Source organism: Humulus lupulus, chromosome 2 (genome assembly GCF_963169125.1).
Source record: "Humulus lupulus chromosome 2, drHumLupu1.1, whole genome shotgun sequence".
NCBI lineage: Eukaryota > Viridiplantae > Streptophyta > Magnoliopsida > Rosales > Cannabaceae > Humulus > Humulus lupulus.
The window spans coordinates 205,848,132-205,862,512 of record NC_084794.1 but is presented as its reverse complement, the minus strand read 5'-3'; positions in this window follow the sequence as shown (position 1 = coordinate 205,862,512).

Sequence of the window (14,381 nt, the reverse complement as noted above, 5' to 3'; positions counted from 1 at the left end):
CCATTACCACTGAGCAGAACTTAGAGTTACTTAAGGCTATATTGGATCAAGAAGTTAAAAATGCTCTGTTCCAAATGCATCCAGACAAGTCCCCATGCCCTGATGGGATGACTCCAGTTTTCCATAAGAAATATTGGAGAATAGTTGGCAAAGATGTAATGGATGTGGTTTATATCTTCTTTGATTTAGGGACTCTCCCTAATGAATTAAATGAAACAAATGTGATGCTAATTCCAAAGAAGAAGAATCCAAAATCTATAGGTGATTTGAGGCCAATATCTCTGTGTAATGTATTATATAAGGTAGCTTCAAAGGTCCTTGCTATTCGTATGAAATATCTATTGAATAAGATTTTATCTGACACTCAAAGTGCATTTATACTTGGTAGATCGATTACAAATATTATCATGGTATCTTTTGAAGTTTTACACTATCTGAAAAGGAAGCAACAAGGAAAGGAAGGATACATGACACTCAAGCTAGACATGAGTAAGGCCTATGTTAGAATTGAGTGGCCTTTTTGAGAGTGATGCAAAACATAATGGGTTTTGATCCGAAGTGGGTGAACATGATTGAGAAATGCTTAGTTTCAATCGGGTATAAAATTGTATGTGGGGGACATGAGTTGGGGCCGATAGTGCCTTCAGGAGGAATCAGGCAGGGTGACCCTTTATCACCATATTTGTTCATTATATGTGCAGATCGTTTCTCTTCCTCAATAAAGAAATATGAGCAAAATAAGTGGATGCATGGGTGTAAGGTTGCTAGAGGAGCACATATGGTGTCACATATGTTCTTTGCTGATGACAATTATTTATATTGTAAGGCGAATGAGATTGAAGCAAGACAAGTAATGCACATGCTTAATTGCTTTGAGAGAGCATCAGGGCAGAAGGTAAATTTTGTTAAGTCATCAATTTTCTTTAGTACAAATACAAGTAGCCCTACTAGACATACAATTTGTGCTCTGATGGGAATACATGAAGCAGAAGAAGGTAGTATGAATCTGGGGTTACCGAATACCATGGGAAAAAATAAGGGTGTCAGGCTGGGTTTTATGAAGGAAAGGGTGTGGAAGAGAATTCAGAGTTAGGATGGTAAACTACTTTCTAGAGCAGGGAAAGAGACTTTTCTCAAGATTGTGGTGCAAGCACTGCCGACCTATGCCATGGATGTTTTTCTTCTTCCTTTATCTTTGTGTAAATATGTGGAAAGAATGATGAGTAAGTTTTGGAGGAATACTTCTAAGAATAGGAGAAAAGGAATCAATTGGATGAGCTAGGACCGCTTAAGCTCTCACAAGTCAAATGGAGGGATGGGTTTCATAAATTTGAGAGACTTCAATCTAGCTTTATTGGGAAAACAAGGATGGTGCCTATTGACTAATGAAGATGGTTTGTGTAACGTCCTACTAATCCAGGACCGTTACACTGTGTGTTTTAAATAGTGCTTAACTCACTAAACGAGTCATTTGGACTTAAAATGTGTAATTAAAACTAACTCTAGGATTAGGTATTAAATTTTTTGGTCAAACAGTAATCATTTCATTAAAAGGATTTAAGTCTTTAGATGGGATCCCAAAAGAGTTTATAAACTAATACAAACACAACATAAGTACAAAAAGTTGGCCTAGGCGGCAAAATCAGGGTTCAACCCTAGTTCCAGCAAGTAATCTTGGTCATGGCAGTCAAGCAGGCTGCATATGTACACTCCGACCCTGAAGCTCTCCAACTCACGATTGTTCCAACTTTTCCTTGCCCTTACTTGCACCACGTAGCACCCGTGAGCGAGGGCTCAACAAGAAAACATAAACATGCTCATACACAATTATTCAACAGATTACAAATCATAAATATCATACTTAGCAGTTATAACTAACACTCAGACATGGATTCAATCCATTTAAGCGGCCATAAGGTCACACAAGTGCCCATCGCACTATTCCCTTTGGAAACGGCTATAGAGCCGATCAAGTGTGAACCAATGTAACGTCCCAAATTAACTAATAAGGCATAGGACCTTGATTGGGGGGCCATGATGGAAATATATGGAATTATATGCTTATATGATATATTTGGGTATGATTATGTGATTATGTGAGTTATATGATAATATAACTAGTTATGCATGTTTGTGAATATTAAATATGCATGTGGACCTGTTTCTTATTAGAAGGGAAATTTTCATAATTTGGTCACTATGGGCATAATTGTATATATGTGCATATATGTGATATATGTGAGAGACAACATTATTATGTGGGTTTATTTGGGTTACTCGACACAAGACGATCCTAGGGAGCAAGTTAGTGGGAAAGTCACAACGGGACCCAATACCCGACTCGGGGCGAGTCAAGGGGTACTTTAGGTATTTAGCACAGTATTGGGTTATCGGGAAACATGAATGAATAATTGAGGATATATTTGGAATTAGTGAGATTAGGAGGGAATGCCGAAGATTTTGACCATTTTGCCCTCGGGGACATTTTTTGTACCTTGAGCCTCGGGATTAGCTTAAGTAACTTAAGCCTTAAGGAAACAAAACATAAAATACAAAAACACTCTGCTCTCCAACCAACCCTCTCTCTTTCTCCCTCATTCTCTTTTATTTTCTAAGTGATTTTCTTGAGGAAACCAAGGGATTTTTGGCTGAAAACATGGAGATTGAAGGCTTGAACTTGGGAATTGGATTGGCTACAGCTAGGGGGACTTAAATCACAGTTGGGGTAAGGTTCTAACCTTTTGTATTTTACTGAATTCTGTTAGAGTTTTTGGTGTTCTTGAGCATGTAGCTCAAATGTTGGATTAATGAGTTTTGATGAGTTTTTATCCAGTTTTTAGTTGAATTTTGTTGTTGGGAAGATATTAAATCTGTTATGAGGATTGAATTGTTGTTTTAGGGTGGGTTTGGGGTAGTTTTGTTTGAGTTTGGCTGGAGAAAATGGAGGAATTCTGGGTTCACAGGGTCAGGTCGCGGTCCTGTTCTTGGGGCATCGCGACCCAACCGAACCCAGGGCCCTTGGGGTCTTTAGTCTGCGAGGCGCGCCGTGACCCACAAGGGCAGGTCGCAGCCCATGTCCCATTCCCAGGAAGAAGGGAGCCTGTGACTTGAGGGGCGCGCTGCGACCCTCAAGGGTAGGTCGCGGCCCGCCTGGGTTGTTTTGGCTCCCGGGGTTTTAAGAGACGGGGATTTAAACCTAAGGGCCCGAGATCAATTTTACTACCCAGTTTAGTAGAATTCGAGGTCCCGGAGGCTAGGACTCAGTCTGGAAGCATTTATTTGCTCATTATTGATGGAATCCTATATTATGGTTGTGACTAGGTTATTGCTAGGGGCTTAGAAATGGAACCGTGCTCGACGGTCGACCTTATTTTACGCTATACTCGGACCTGAGGTAAGAAAACTGCACCTAATACGTGATATATGTGATTAAGGCTTGGCCTAACTATTAATTATAATTATGAATAGGGCTATGGCCCCTAAGAATGAGCATGTTTAAGTTATCGTTTCGCTTGTCAATTAAACATACTTGAATATTCTTTACCTGATTAAGTATTATATGATTGTTCGCATGGTTTGCGTAGCTAGGGCTTGGCCCTGTTTAGGAGCATGGTTATTACTACGTTTGAAATTACATGAGGATGTTAATTGAATATATATGCATACTTGTATTTTCTGAAGTATGCTTATCTATATCTGTTTTTGTATCTGTATCTGAATACCTGGTTTAGGGCTTGACTTATTAGTCAAGGACGGTAATAGCGCACTGCGCACTGGTCGAAAGGCTTAGGCCCAAATCAGCAATGTACTATTACGTTGGCCGACCCAATGGCCATTGGAAAACAAAAGTGTTTGGCTAGCTCTATGGCTAGTTACCTAGAGCTAAGGGCGAGGGCCCCAGGTGACTCTATGGTCACATAGCTAGGGCATAGGGCCTCGGGGTTTACTCTATGGTCAACTATTTAGGGCAGCGACCCCAGAATGGTCCAATGACCATCTATTTGTAATTATATGCATGCATGAGTAGGTTATTACTACTGGGCATGCTAGATAAGTATCTGGAAATCTGTATTTTTTGTTCATGCACACGTTTAAGTTTTCTTGCTAAGCCTTGGCTCATGGGTGCTATGTGGTGCAGGTAAGGGAAAAGGAAAGCTTGACCAACCATGAGTTGGAGGGCTTCGGTGGTGGCGTGTACATATGTGGCTGCTCATCCACCACGGCCGAGGATATCTCATATGAACTAGGGTTGTAGTCCTAATTTTGTCGCTTAGGTCGACCAATTGTAACTTTTGATATATACACCCTTTTAAATGTTTGTTTGTAATATTTTGGGATCCCATGTATGTATGAAACTTTTTAAATAAAAGTCAACAGTTCATTTGACCAAAATTTTTAACCCTAATCCTTGATGTTAACCTTAGTCACACGTTTATAACCAAATGACTTGATTAGCAAGTCTGACACAATTTAAAGTACATAGTGTAACAGTCCTTGATTAGGAGGATGTTACAACCACGCTCTATGTTCCAAGCGGATATATACTCGTGCAAGCATATATCACGCTTCCGGGTTAGCCCAGCCATAATGCCCTGTGTTCTACATGCTATTGTCGACCACGACTCATAAGTCGAGCTTTTTAATCAGATACAAAAAGTTAAGCTTTTATCACCTAATATAAATATGCACAGTGCGATTCAATCATGTTTAATGAAACATTTCAATCATGGTTATAACCATGTTCCATAACCGGGGATCAAGCCCTAATCTTAGTCCATGTGTAGTTTTCATACCTCAAGTCTTGAGTAAACTAGGTATGACAACCCTGAGTACGATCCTTTCCTCCCGAGCCTAGCTATACACCCTAGTCACATCCATAATATGGAATATTTATCAAAAACCGAACCAATAAGGCTTCCAGACCAAGTCCTAGCCTCTGAGACCTTGAATTCTACTAAACTGGGTAGTAGAATCATTCCTGAGCCCTTTGATTCAGGTTTCCAAAACCCTAAGCCACATATTCCAATTTTTCCTTTTTGAGCCGCGGTGCCTCCCAGCTGCTCTGCTGCCCCACACTAGGCCGAGATGCCAACCTAAATTCTAGGCAATCAGTGCCGCGACGCCAGGCTAGGTAGAGAGCCCACCTTGAATTTTACCTAAATTTGAGCCACGACGCTGCCCACTAAGGGCCGTGGCACTAAGGCGGTCTGAGGCATCCCCCAGCCTCAAAGAAATTCAAGTGGGCCGCAACGCTCTTGCCAAGCGTCGCGACGCTACCCTACCAACCAATAAAAAGCAGCGATTTTCCAAAATCGAAACTTCTCAAATCCGACCCAAAACTCAGTTTTGAATAGAATCGACCATTAAAATGGTCCCAGCAACACATATACACAAAAATACCACCCTCAAAATCCACCAAAACCACACCAAACCCAAAATTCAGAAATTCTTCAAGAACACTAAAAAAACAAAACTTAATGACTTTTAGGATTGAATTTACCTCTGGGAATTCGAATCCCTATTGCTTCCCCAAGCTTAACAACTTCTAGACTCCCAAGGAAAGTTCCAATTCCACAAGCTTCTTCCTAGACCCTAGAATCACTAAGAACTTTACAGTTCCTTCCTGAAACAAAACACAAGTGAGAGGGAGATAGAGTAACGAGAGAGAAGAGAGAGAGCGAGAGAGAGAGAGAGAGAGAGAGAGAGAGAGAGAGAGAGAGAGAGAGATAGAGTGTTTTTTGAGCTAATCTATTCAGCTTGGGCCTATTAACGAAATGGTCCAAAAGACCTAAATGGCCATACTCATAACATTCTTCTCAAAGCATCTCAAGGGCAAAAGGGTCATTAGACACTCTAATCCCACTAAACCTCCAATTACACATATAATTCCCAATTAATTCCATTGTTCACGAAATACCACTATTTCCCCCAAATACGACTCATACTCCAATGATTCCCGGTAACTCGCCAAATTACCAAAATACCCCTTGGTATTAATCCCTGTTGTGACTTTGCCGCTACTTGCTCAAAAGGACCGATTCCTGCCGAATATCTCAAATATTTTCACATAATAATGTGGTCTCAGTCACATAATACAAAATAATCACAGTTATACCCTCAACAAGTCAAAATTACAAATATGCCCTTATAAATAAAGGCGAGCCTTTTATGCACATTTCATACACTTAACACATGCATAATCGATCATATCATAATATAACTCATGTAATTCATATAATCACATATATATTCAATTAAATCATATAATATCACATAATATTCCAATAATGCCCTCCTGGCACCCTAATCAAGGCACTAAACCTTATTAAGAACTTTGGTGCGTTACAGTTTGGTTTGAAAGATATTCAAGGCTAGATATTATCCAAGAGGGTCCTTTTCGAATGCTACATTGGGTAATAACCCAAGCTTCATTTGGCGTAGCATTTGGGAGGCACAAGATTTGGCGAGGAAATGAGCTGGATGGAGCATTGGTTCAGGTTTGGAAGTTGATATTCTTGAAGAACCTTGGATCCCAAATGAAGAAAATCCTTGTGTTGTCTCGGTCAATCAAGGTTTGGAAAACAAGAAGGTAGCTAGTCTTTTTATTCCAGGCAGGCATGAATGGGATGTTGATGTGATAAATGACCTGCTTAAAGAAAGGGATAAGAAGCTAATTTTAGGTATTCCACTTAGTTGCTCGACTGAAAGAGATCAATGGCAATGGATCAAGGAAAGTTTCAGAAATTATACAGTAAAAAATGTTTATAAATTCATACAGGAGCTCAAAGGAAGATGGAATGTAAATGACAATTCTAGTTATTGGCAGAAATTATGGCAGTTAAAGGCTCCTCCAAAGGTGCGAAACTTAGTGTGGCGAGCATCAACATGATGCCTACCTACAAGTGTTTAGCTGAGATCTAAATGAGAAGATTTGGAAGGGACGTGCCCTGTGTGCCAAAGCTTTCCTATGCCATATTACACATCTTGGCAGAGTGTTCATTTGCAACAAGATGCTGGCGCAAGGCGGGAGTTAGGCTTCCAGATGGTGTAAGCTTTCTGTTTTCAGATTGGCATCAGGTGGTATTTGAAGCTAATTCACAGGAGGTCAGAAATATAGTTGGGATGTTATGCTGGACAATTTGGAAGGGGCGGAATGAGCTGGTGTGGAATTAGAAGTCAGTGTCTGTAGAAGAGGTGGTTGTGTTAGCAAAAACAAGTCTTGATCGATGGATGTCAGCTCAAGAGAAGTGTTTGACGCCATCTCTGGTATCATTATTGCCAGAGGATGGTGGGGAGTGACAGAATAAACCTCCAATGGATAAGATCAAGATAAATGTTGATGCATCCATTTTTTTATAAAGATGGATAGTTTGGATTCAGTTGCATTGCTAGAGACAACGAGGGACAGTTGATAGAGGCTAAAGTGTTTTGCAGTCAGGGTGGTGTAGCGTCTTGGAATTTTACTTAGTTAAATAGTAGTAGCTTGTGCTGTAGTATTTTAGTTTTCATGGATATTGGTCAAAGTCGGGATTTAGTTAGAAACTCGTAGAACTAGTTATGGATTTTATAAGTTTAGCCTATAGTTTGGAAATATTAATTTTATCATAAGGTTTGATTAATGAAGATAGCCTAAGAATATTATTTATTATAACCTAAGGTTTAGATAAAATAATTAAGAATGTGACACTTGTCACATGTATGATTATTAAGGATTTAAGCATCTTTGATAAATAAATTAATAAAGGATAGATCTAGAAGGTCTAGAACCTTCCCTTTTCTGTTAGGATCACGTTTTACTCAGTCAAAGTGATTTAAACAAATTCAAGTGCGCTAAAAGTGTTTGAAATATCATCGTATGCCAGTATATCGCAGCTATAGGGGTCGATATATCGCCTATGATTGATATGGAAAACACGTCAAATTTGCATGAATGAAATCACGAACCCTTGGTATTATGGTATAGGCGATATATCGACTACAGTAGCCATTTTTGAATTTTCGTGGAATCTGAAACTAGAAACAATCCTCAACAACTTTGACTCGATCCTGAACGTTTTTAACCAAGTTCTGGCATCTGTTGAGCGGAAAATGATATTTTGAATAATTTTTTTATTCATTGAAATGGGAGTTAGTTTCACTCCTTGAACTCTATAAATAGGACCCTTCACTCAGCCATTCTCTTCATCTTTCAAGCACAGTTCAGAGCCTCCAAGCTGCTAAGTTCATTCTAGAGAGAAACACTAGGGTTTTGGGGTTAAATCTTTCAAATCTAAAGTTTTTCTAAATACTTGGGAAGTAAGATAGAGTGTTATTTCGGTGTTTGAGGTATAAAATGAAGCCCTAAGCTGTTTAAGGTGCTTTTAATCTTCAGGTTTATTTCATTTCTATTCTTCTTATTCTTTCCTTTTATTTCAAATCCTAACTCATTATAATAACTTTTGGTTAGGTGTTCAATTTATTTGAAACTTAAGGTGTTTGGTAAGTCTTTTTCCGATGGATTAGATCTTTTCTCTAAAGGACTTATGGTTTCTTTATGTTTGGTTTTAGGAGTTTCCAATCCTGCTCTTGTCTCTAATATTCTGATTTTTGGCAAGGAAAATTAGATAGTTTAGATTATGATCTAGGCTATGTTTTTGTATGACCTAATATTTCAGGTACAATAAAGGGGTAAGTGTGTCTGGACCTAAGGTGTCCAATAATGTATGACGGACTTATGGCCAGTAGGCTCGGTTGCCAAGACTTTATGACAGACCTAAGTTGATGTCTCGTGTATGACAGACTATTGTTCAGGGCTTAATTGCCATCCCTGTATAAGCACTTATCTTTTTATTATATCTGACTTGCTACTTACTGCTACTGCTACTACTACTACTACTACTACTACTGCTACTACTACTAGTGCTACTACTACTGCTACTACTACTGCTACTGCTACTGCTGCTACTGGTAGTGCTGCTGCTACTTACTGCTACTGCTACTGCTACTGCTGCTGCTACTCCTACTAACTGCTACTGCTACTACTAATCCTACTTACTACTACTGCTACTGCTACTACTACTACTCCTACTCCTACTACTGCTACTGCTACTGCCACTTCTACTGCTGCTGCTGCTGCTGCTACTGCTACTGCTACTGCTACTGCTACTGCTATTGCTACTGCTACTGCTACTGCTACTGCTACTGCTACTGCTGCTGCTACTGCTACTGCTGCTGCTGCTGCTGCTGCTGCTGCTGCTGCTGCTGCTGCTGCTGCTGCTGCTGCTACTGCTGCTGCTACTGCTGCTGCTGCTGCTGCTGCTGCTACTGCTACTGCTGCTGCTGCTGCTACTGCTACTGCTACTGCTGCTACTGCTACTGCTACTGCTACTGCTACTGCTACTGCTGCTACTGCTACTGCTACTGCTACTACTACTTCTACTACTACTGCAACTACTGCTACTACTACTGCTACTGCTACTGCTACTGCTACTGCTACTGCTACTACTACTGCTACTACTACTGCTTCTACTACTCCTACTACTACTGCTGCTACTACTACTGCTACTACTGCTACTACTGCTACTGCTACTCCTACTGCTACTGCTACTACTACTGCTACTACTACTACTTCTACTACTCCTACTACTACTGCTGCTACTACTCCTGCTACTACTACTGCTACTACTACTGCTTATACTACTGCTTCTACTACTGCTGCTTCTACTACTTCTGCTTCTACTACTGCTGCTTCTACTACTACTACTACTACTGCTACTACTACTGCTGCTACTACTGCTTCTACTACTGCTTCTACTACTGCTGCTTCTACTACTGCTGCTTCTACTACTACTACTACTACTACTACTACTACTATGCTGCTTCTACTACTGCTGCTTCTACTACTACTACTTCTACTACTATGCTGCTTCTACTACTGCTGCTTCTACTACTACTATTGCTGCTTCTACTACTACTACTACTACTACTACTACTACTATGCTGCTTCTACTACTGCTGCTTCTACTACTACTACTACTACTACTACTTCTACTACTACTACTACTACTGCTACTGCTGCTGCTGCTGCTGCTGCTACTTGGGATACCGCTCCCTCATATATTCCTGCAATTCCCATGTGGCCTTTCTTTCTATGCTACTGCTACTTCTACCTAGCTAAGTAAAATTCCAGGATGCTACTAAACATCTTGGGATACCGCTCCCTCATATATTCCTCTAATTCCCATGTGGCCTTTCTTTCTATGCTACTGCTACTGCTACCTAGCTAAGTAAAATTCCAGGACGTTACTAAACATCTTGGGATACCGCTTCCTCATATATTCCTCTAATTCCCATGTGGCCTTTCTTTCTATGCTACTGCTACCTAGCTAAGTAAAATTCCAGGACGCTACTAAACATCTTGGGATACCGCTCCCTCATATATTCCTCCAATTCCCATGTGGCCTCTCTTTCTGTGCTATTGCTCCACAATACTTTAACCATAGGGACGCTTTTGGACCTTAACTCCTTAGTTTTCCGCTCTAGAATGTGTACTGGTCGTTCCTCATAACTAAAATCTTGTTTTAACTCCAGAGCCTTGTAATCAAGCACATGTGATGAATCTTATATGTATTTTCTTAACATCGATACATGAAAAACGTTATGCGCTTCAGCTAATGATGGCAGTAAAGCCAATGGATATGCTACATGCCCTACTTTTTCCAATAACTCAAAAGGACCTATAAACCTCGAGCTTAACTTTCCTTTCTTTCCAAAACGCATAATCCCCTTCATCAGAGAAACTTTGAGAAAGACTTGATCGCCTATTGAAAATTCAACAGCTCACATCTTAGTGTCGGCATAGCTCTTCTGGAGACTTTGAGCAGCAATCATTCGTTGTCTTATCTTTTCTACTGCCTCAGTTGCTTCTTTTACTGCCTTAGGTCCTAAATATCGTCTTTCACCGTCCTCATCCTAATGAAGTGGTGCTTGACATTTCCGTCCATATAGCTTTTCATAAGGTGCCATGCCTATCGTTGCCTGATAACTGTTGTTGTAAGAGAATTCTATCAATGGAAGATACTTGCTCCATGATCCTGAGAAGTCTAAAGCACACGCCCTCAACATATCTTCTGATATTTGTATGGTACGTTCTGACTGACCATCAGTTTGAGGGTGAAATGACGTACTTTATATTAACTTAGTGCCCATTGCACGCTGTAGACCTTCCCAGAACTTTGATGTAAATATTGATCCTCTATCAGAGACTATAGTCTTTGGAACTCCATGTAGTCTCACTATCTCTGCCACGTAAAGCTCTGCGTACTGCTTAGCATTATAAACTGTTCTTACCAGCAAGAAATGAGCAGATTTTGTGAGTCTATCTACTATCACCCAAACAGAGTCATGTTGCTTGGTGGTCCTTGGTGATCCCGTCACGAAGTCCATCGCTATATCTTCCCATTTCCATTCGGGAATCTCTAGTGGTTGCAAAGTTCCAGCAAGTCTTTGATATTCAGCCTTAACTTGTTGACATGTAAGACATTTTGCTACAAATTCTGCTATGTCTTTCTTCATCTCCAGCCACCAGTACATTGTCTTGACATCGTTGTACATCTTGGTCGATCCCGAGTGAAGTGAATACAGAGCAGTGTGCGCTTCTTTCATAATATTTTCTCTTAATTCACCACTTTTGGGCACACATACTCAGTTTCTATATCGTAACATGCCTTCCTTTGTCAAGGAGAAATCAACATTTTCTGAGCTTTGTATTGCTGCCTTCATCTTAAGAAGAAATTCGTCCTCTTGTTTTTTCTCCTTTATTTCCTCCATTAATGTTGACTTGATCGTGATGTCAGCTAGTTGTCCAGTTATTAACTCAATTTTAGACCTCTTAATATCATCTTGTAAGTGTTGAGCTATCCCCTTAAGTGTTGCTAAGCTTCCGTAACTCCGCCTACTAAGTGCGTCTGCCACGACATTAGCCTTTCCTGGTTGATACAAGATCTCACAATCATAGTCCTTTACTAACTCCAGTCACCTCCATTGCCTCATATTGAGCTTCTTCTGCGTAAAGAAGTACTTTAGACTTTTGTGGTTCGTATAGATTTGTACTTTTCTCTGTACAGATAGTGCCTGCAAATCTTTAGAGAAAAAACTACTGCTGCCAATTCTAAGTCATAGGTCGGATACCATTGTTCGTACTCCTTTCGCTGTCTCGAGGCATATGCGACTACTTTTTCGTCTTGCATCAAAACACATCCAAGTCCCTGCTTCGATGTGTCGCAATACACTACAAACTTGCCCTTATCATTTAGGATGCATAGAACCGGGGCTGAAATGAGCTTGTCCTTTAATGTTTGGAAGCTTTCTTCACACTTCTCCGTCCATACAAATTTCTGTTGCTTCCGTGTCAAATTTGTTAAGGGTGTAGCTATTCTGGAGAACCCTTCAACAAATCGTCTATAGTATCCTGCCAATCCCAGAAAACTTCTCACCTTCGTGGCACTCTTGGGTTTGGGCCAGTCCTTCACTGCTTCAATCTTGGCTGGGTCTACTTCTACGCCATTTTTAGACACAATGTGTCCTAGAAATGCCACCTTCTCTAGCCATAATTTTCATTTCTTAAACTTAGCATATAATTGATGACTTTTGAGTCATCCCAATGTCAGTCGCAGGTGCTCTTCATGCTCGGCTTTCATCCTTGAGTAGATCAATATGTCATCTATAAACACCACAACGAACTTATCCAGGTAGTCCTTAAATACTTGGTTCATAAGATCTATGAACGCGGCAGGTGCGTTCGTTAATCCAAAATACATTACTAGAAATCCGTAGTGTCCATATCTAGTTCGAAAAGCCGTCTTTTTGATATCTTCTTCTCGTACTCTTAGCTGATGATACCCCGACTATAAATCTACCTTCAAGAATACTGTATATCCTTGTAGTTGATAAAAAAGATCATCTATTTGAGGCAAAGGGTATTTGTTCTTGATCTTCACTTTATTCAGTTCTCAGTAGTTGATACACATCCTCATACTCCCGTCCTTCTTTTTGACAAACAATAATGGTGCTCCCCAAGGCGAATAGCTCGGTCAGATGAAACCCTTGTCTAGAAGCTCCAGTAGTTGTATTTTTAACTCCTTTAACTTGGTAGGTGCCATTCTATAGCTTTCGAGATTGGTGTCGTCTCAGGTGCCAATTCTATTTCAAACTCAATTTCCCTACTCGGAGGTAATCCCGGTAGATCTTCTGGAAACACCTCGGGAAATTCGCATACAATATGTACATCCTTTGGTTCGAGCTGCGTCTCTCATGTTTTTTCCACCACATTGGCTAGAAATGCTTAACAACCGCTATTGATTAACCGTTGAGCTTTGAGAGCTGAGACTATTGGTATGCGAGTTCGGGAAACTTCTCCTTTGAAGGTGAACTGTTCTCCGCCTTTTGTTTGAAAGTTGAATGTCTTACCTTTACAGTCTATCATTGCCCCATATTTTGCTAACCAGTCCATGCCTAAAATTACATCATAATCCTTAAGGTCTAACTCGATCAAATCTACTGGTAATTCTCTTCCTTCGATTCTAACTACAACGCTATGCACCCCTCTACTAGATAGCATTCTTTCCCCCGAGGGTAACTCCGTGACAAACTTATCCGTAAAAAGTTCGCATGGTTTATCTAAGCTATCGTCCTATTCATAGAGACAAAAGAATGCGTAGCTCTTGAATCGAATACAACATTGCATAGTTTACTAGAGATAGTGACCTGATCTGTTACCACTGTATTACTAATTTCTGCTTCACCTCTAGTAAGAGTAAAAAATTAGCCAGCCTATCAAACTTCCTAGCATACTCTGACACAGCCGAATTCCCTTGAGTAAGCGCAATGAATTCATCCACCCTTGTGGCTAGAATCGCAGTACTGTAGTACTTCTTGTTGAACACTTGGATAAATTCATCCCATGTCATAGCATTCACATCTTTAGTCTGCTTCACTATATCCCACCAGATGCGGATGTCTTTCTTTAGCAAGCTTGAAGCACATGAGACTCGATCTTCGTTTCCCAGCCACATATGTTCTAGAATGGACTTCACTGATTGAAGCCATTCTTCTGCTTCTATTGGGTCAAATCCGCCTTCAAAGTTCGGTGGTTGCTGCTTCCTAAAGTGTTCATACACTGTCTCGTAGCGAGGTTCTGCCAACTGTAGTATCAATTTTTCGACAATAATACATTTCCTCTTACTTCAAGATAACAAAAATTCTATGTATTTATTTTGTTTAGTATGAAAGCATTATGCAATATTTGAAGAAAAAAAAATACTATATAGTATCTAGAATATTCAAATGATATATATATCATAGTATTCAAAGACTAAAAATGTCATCTTTCTTTTGAGATTCAA